A 7,161-nucleotide genomic window follows, 5' to 3' on the forward strand; every position below is an offset into this window, starting at 1 on the left:
TATATACATTTAGGTATAATCATGATCACTATTAGAGCCTTATTTTGGAGAGGTCACGACATTCCTATAACAGCGGTTCTTTTAGATAAAAGATTTGAAAATCCAATAAAAGCACTTATTGGAGGTATTCAGTCTAATTTACATACAGGTGTAATAGGATTTAAAGTTAAACCAAATTACTTTATTTCAATTACAGATCCTCTAATAGAAGAGTGTCTTTGCCTTAGGATTCAGACAAAAAATTCTGATATTAATGATTTAGCAGAAGATCTTGCAATCAGCTGGACTTCTATTAATGAATATACAAATACGGCAGAAGTAGAAATAAAAGAGATTAATGACAAAATTATTGAACTCTTCGAACCAAACAGGTTTACTACTAAAATACAACCGAAATTATTAGATTTGAGAGATATGTCAATTCCAAGAGCTTGGATGATGGAAAAAATTAATAGTTCAAGTACTTCTAAACCTGTAAGTACTATTGAGTATATGTCGTCACGTAATAAATTGTATTTTAAAAACAATTGTATAACCAATACAAACAAAAATTTAGTTTTACCCTCTAGTTCTCAACCAGAAGAAGAAGAGGATAATATTAGTACAAATAGTACACCAATAGGAATTAAAACTGTTCAAATTCCTATATTTCCTACTGATCCTAGTAGTAATTCTAGAAAACCTAGAATGGAAATTCAAACTGCAACAATTGATAAAAAGTCAAAAATTGGAATAAATATTAAAGTTACATTCCATTTTAGAAAATATAAAAAAATATTCTCTAAATTCCTTGATAGATACTGGAGCAACAATCTGTAGTTGCAGAAAGAATGCGATTCCTGTAGAAAAATGGGAATTAATGAAAAAACCCATAAAAATAAAGGGAATAGATGGTAGCAAAATCATTATAAAACATAACGCTAAAAATATACCAATCTACATAAACAATGATAGATTTGTGATTCCTAAAATAGTATGTTTTCCTAACATGCAGGGAGATATATTATTAGGTAATAATTTTATTTGTAGACATTTACCATTTACTATTGATAAACACTCTATTTGGTTTTCAATAGAAGAAGATTTTATGGAAATTCCACTTGAGGATAATAATAAAATTGTATGTAATAAAAAATTTACACCAATTAAAATTAATTAGTTATTATTTGTGATTTATTACTAATAATTGTTGATTATTTGAGCATGCCTTTTCAAGGATAGCGGTAAAAACCCTCTAAAATGAGTGAAGGGTAAGGAGGAGTATGAGCGGAAGGATTTATAGACTCTTAATTACAAAAGGAAAAGTTTACAGTAGAGAAAACTATAAAGAAAAGTAATTTACAAGATTTTATTATTTGGTAATTCTAATATGTCTATACAATTGAACTTTCTTCTCTATTTATAGAGGAGTTTAAGAATTCTATTGTATTTTGAATCCCGAACAGTGTTTCTGATAAGGATTCGGTTTCAAATGGATGTGGCTGCTTCCACGTCTCATTTGTCTTCTTGTTTCTTTAATTGCATGGTCATGGTTGTTTCCACGTTGCATGCTTAAATTAATGGCCGCTTCCATCACTGCTTGTGTCATGGCTGCTTTCATCACTGCTTACATCATCATTGTTTTGATAATAGCTTCCATGTTGCAAGACTTTTTTTTCTACATCTGGATGTCATTGATTAGCATTAATGGTTTCTTCCATCATTGCTTGCATCATAATGATTTCCACGTTGCCAAACTTTGTTGTTGGTGTATGGATTTCCTTTCTTTTAGGTGGCCATCTTTGTTGACTTCAACCTTCTTAATTCCTCTTCTTTGTTTAAAAATGATGAATTGTAGAAATATCTTGATGACAAGTTTCCCATGTGTGTCTGATTTTTTTCCAGAATATAATATGGGAAGTCTTCAATTTCCATATCAGCTAACTTTTTTAGAAGTCGTATGGATTCTTCATCATTTTCTTCCTTAATTCCAGAATGAAATGCTAATATCCATCTTACATCAGTTTTGAATTTTTTTTTTGTTGAAGTAGATATTTGGCTTTAGCCATTAAAGCAATTCCTGCTTGGATTTGATAGTGGCTAAAATTATTTTGACACTTGTCAATTGCTGATGCCAAGTGTTCTTTATCTTCATCAAGAGCAGATAAACGGGGGGTTCCGAGCATCATCTGAATTTCCCAGATTTGGTATGGCTGATAAAATTTTTTTTCAGCAATACCAATAAAATTACTAATTTTTATATAAAAATAGTAGAAAAAGTCATCATTGTTTATGATGGTTTGTAGTAAGGATTTTACTACTTCTGGAAAATCTTTTAAAAGATGAAAAGAAAGATTTTGTACGAGAATTTCTCTTACAAATCCCCATTCAATACTGGTTATATAGAACGGTTCGTGATCCAATCTAAATTTCATAGTTGGATAACTTTCACCTATAAAATTTGTAAAAACATAAGATTGTAGAAAATATTCAAAAAAAGATTTTTGGAATTGAGTCTGCTGGTTACAGATGATTCCATTGATTTTATTGAATATTTCTACCGGTAAAATCTGTCTAGATTTGTTATATAAACAGATTCTATATACTTTATTCATAATAGGAGTGTTTTTTCCTTTATGAATAAAATATTGGAAAATATCAAGAAGATTATTTATCTCCTTAATATCCATTATAAAGAGTTAGAATTCATCTCAATCTCTATATAAAATAGATTTTAATAATAAATCCTCAGATTCACTTTCCTTAGTTGCTTTTTTAACTAAAAATTGTGAAAATCTGGTAAGAGCTCTTCTGAAATTGGCTCTTTGATTTGAAATATGGGTTTTCCATATCTCATTTATAAAATCATAATTTTCTGGTGATAAACCAGGATTATAAAAATCTTTAATTTTAGAAATTTCTTTTTCTTCTTCAATTTGTTGTTTTTTCAACAAATTTTCTGATCCTTTGATAATTTCAGCATAATTGGTTTGTGATGCTAAATACATATCTTGGGACATTGGTGATTGATACACCGAGTTTGAAAAAGAAGTTCCAATTGGTTGGTTTACCATTATATAATTTAAAACATTTGTTCCAGTCGGTTGTTTTACCTTTGGATTTGACAAAACATTTGTTCCAACTGGTTGGTTTACCATTGGATAAGACATATCCCTGTTTAGGATAAAATGGTATTTTTGTAGATTCAAATTATTTTTTAGAGTTTGTTGCTGCAATCCCTTTGTTCAGCTTTTTGTGAATGGTAGTCCATTCACCAACAGTTTCTTTTAGAGGCTTTTTACCTTTATCCATGAAAAGGTCTACTCAAATAATCAGCAAGAATATTTTCAGCACTTTTTATATATAAAACTTCAAAATTAAAAGTGCATAAATCATTATACCACATAAATTCTCCGTGGTACAGTTTCCAAACTGTTGTTAGTTAGGAATTGCTTTACCGCCTGATTATCAGTTTTTATGATAAATTTTTCAGGTGCTAAATATATAAGGAAAGTTTTTATTCCTTTTTTAATAGCTAGAAGTTCTTTTTCATATATAACATAATTAACCTCATTTGGTTTAAATTTTCCAGAACTATAGCCACATATTAATTCTTCATTATTAGTGGTTTTAGCTTTTAAAATACATCCCCAATGATTTTGTGATGCATCAGTTTCTAAAATTAATTTATCACCTTGTTTAGGTAGATAAACTTTAGGATTCTGAGTTATTTCATATTTTAAATTTTTTATAATTTCTGAGTCTTGCTTAGACCAGCTAAAAGGTATTTCCTTTTTTAATTTTTCATATAACTCACCTATTTTTTCAGATAAGTTATGAAAGAAATTTCTTCCATAATTAACAATTCCCAAAAATCGTTGAAGCCGTTTTTTGTATTCAATATTTTCAGGAAATTCTTTTAATTTTACAATAATATGATCTTGGAGTTTAAGACCATCAGCAGATAATTTTAAACCTAAAAATTCTATCTCAGTTTTTTCTAGCTCTATCTTTTTAGGGCTTAATATAATTTCATGTTTTAAGAATTCCTGAGAAATAATATTTAGATGTTTTCAATGCTTTTCTAGAGTTTCTGAAAAGGCTAAGATATCATCTATATATACCACACAAAATCTTTTATACTTGTTAAAAATGGAATCCATCCATCTTTGAAAGATTTGCGGGGCATTACATAATCCAAACGGCATTACTCTCCATTGATAATGACTATTAGGGGCACTAAAAGCCGTTAAAGGTTTTGACTCATCGGTTAACATGATTTGCCAAAATCTCGATTTACAGTCAAACTTACTAAAATATTTGGCATGTTTAGCCTGATTAATTAAAACTTCTTTTCTAGGTATAAAATAACCATAAAAAATATTGTTTTGATTTAATCTTTTATAATTAATTACCATCCTAGCTTTTCCTCTTTTTATTTTAACATGGTTTCTTACCAAAAAAGGCTGGACTAGAATGTGGACTATTAGTTTTTTCTATTAATCATTTTTCTAATAATTCTTTAATCTATATATCAAATTCATCTATATCCTGTTTGGTATAGATCATAGGTTTAACCCTAATGATTTTATTAGGATTAACTAATTTTATTTCACAATATCTAGGACTATTTTTCCATAATTTTAATGGTTCTTCATTAAAATTATCTTTAAGGATTTTAAACAACCAATGATTTGTTTCAAGTTGTTTAATTTGTTCCTTTTTTGTTGGTGTAAAGTTTTTATCACACACAAACTTATGGTTTTCTACAAGTGGTATTTCCACTGAGAAATTTTCTACGGATAAAATGACTAGATTTTTATCTATAGAAAAAGGTAAATGTTGATATATATAAAATTATTTCCTAGTAATATGTCTCCATGCATTTCAAGAAAACACAAAATCTTAGGAATTACAAATCTAACATTGTTTATGTAGATTGGTATATTTCTAGCTTTATATTGGATGATGGTTTCGTTACCATCGATTCCTATAGCTCTTATAGGATTATTCATAGGCTCCCATGTAAAGAATATTTTTATATTCTCTGAATTGAAAATTAATTTCAATATAAGTATAATATTTCTTGGGTTGGAAATTTCAAAAAGTAATAATATCATTTTTTCCCAATTTTCATTTGTTGAATAATAGTTTTTAGGTTTTCAATTCTAGTGTTTCTAGAATTTTCTAACAGACATATATTTTCATCAGTATCAGTTTTTGATTCCGATTCATATAATATTTTATTAGGATTTGTTTCCTCTTTATAACAAACTTTTAAATCTTGTTTCTCAAGACTTTTAATTCTTTTTCGAGTTTCTTTTCTTTTGTTAGAAAATTTTTTGACTATATAACCTGTCTTAACACTTAAAATATCTTTAAGTTTTCTAGAAGTTTTTCTTCTAAAAGACTGACTATTACCGGAAAATTTTTTATTTCCTAATTTCCATTTGACTGGCTTATAATATTTTTTTTTCCATTTGACTGGCTTATAGTATTTTTTTCTTTCTATGCCTATGATGAGTATTAGGTTTTAAAGCAAATCCTAATAAAAATCTATTAATTGAAACATTAAGACCTAATAAATCTTTACTAAATGATTTTCCTGTTTTTTCAGGATTTAACTTATTAATAGTTAAGTTTTCTATTTTACTAGTCAAAATAGTAGTTGTATTTTGGATTATTTCAAAGTCTTTTAATATAGTACAACCAGTATTTTGATCTTTATCTATTTCTTTAATTAGATAATCATTTGTTTGAATATCCGAATCTATTTTTCCTTTTCCATTAGGATCTGTTAGTTCAGTATCCATGGATTCTGGAATTTCTATATTTTCATCTTCAGATGAAGTGTTTTCTTCATCAGAATTATATGTTGAGACTTTTATGTCTTCATCCTGATCTGCTTAAGTTTTTTCTTCATTAGATTGGTTTTTAAATAATTCTATCTTTTCAGAAGTACTTGAACCACTGCTATCATCATATTTTAACATATAATGATAATTAAACATACTAAAAAGATCTTTATGTTTTTTATAAAGTTCCTCTATTAGTTTTAAATATTCAACTCTTTCAAGTTGATCATTACTATTAGTAAATTTTTCTTTCCAATGTTCTATAAGGGTTTTATAGAACTGGAAATCATATTCTTTTTGTTTATCATCTTTTTTACGTTTTTTATGTTTTTTATAATTTTTTAACATAGATGTTGATTCATCAGAAGAAGTGTTTTCTTCCTTAGATAAAACTAAAATATTATCCTTACCATTACCATAATATAAAGGACCTAAATCTACTTCGGACTCAATATTATTATTGTTTATAACCTGATCTAGTTTATTATTAACATTAGTTAATATTTCTTTAGACTGATGGTTTAAGTCTAAATTTTTAATATCACCTAAATTATTTACTTTCGCTTCTACAAAACTGACCTTACTATATAACTTAGAAAAATAAAAAGAAGTCATATCCATAAGACTATTTATACCCTTACTCAGAGATGAAATGTTGTTTTCATTTCTAGAGTCTATATGCGTAATATGATTACAAGTTTTATCTTTAAACTGACACTCGATTTGTTCCATAATATTTGTTTCTGGTACCTAAGACCGTCTATTATCTTTATCGTCTTCACACAACGCCTAACGTCCTCCCTGGACTCAACGGTAACAAGAAGACAGAATAACAGATAATATCGTTATTTATTGTTCATTTTCTTCCCCATTCCCTTGCCAATTTCACGTCTTGAAAAAGAGTCCTTCAACCACCATTTGGAGCAGCATTCAAGTGTTCGTAGAAGTCTCGGCTCAACAAGAACAAGCGGAGAAGGAGGAACGAAGCAAACTAGTCAAGCTTCGGAGAAACACCGAATTTGATTCTTATTCCTTATCCTTTTAATTTTATTGTTGTTGTTATGAACATGTCTATGAATGATTGTGACACTGATATGTTTATTTTAATTAATATGGCTTAAATTTATTTTGTGTTAGGTTGATTGCATTTTGTCCACTTAATTTATTAAAATTGTGTTTATGTTGTTATAGGTCTCGGTAAGATGTTTGATTAAGAAAAACCATGACTAAGTTATTCTTGCATTACAATTGTAAGGTAACTAATGAATTAATTATTTAAACAGATTGAAATTGTAATTAATTGACACAATAGTTAATCAGTGCATGT

Source organism: Gossypium hirsutum, chromosome D05 (genome assembly GCF_007990345.1).
Source record: "Gossypium hirsutum isolate 1008001.06 chromosome D05, Gossypium_hirsutum_v2.1, whole genome shotgun sequence".
NCBI lineage: Eukaryota > Viridiplantae > Streptophyta > Magnoliopsida > Malvales > Malvaceae > Gossypium > Gossypium hirsutum.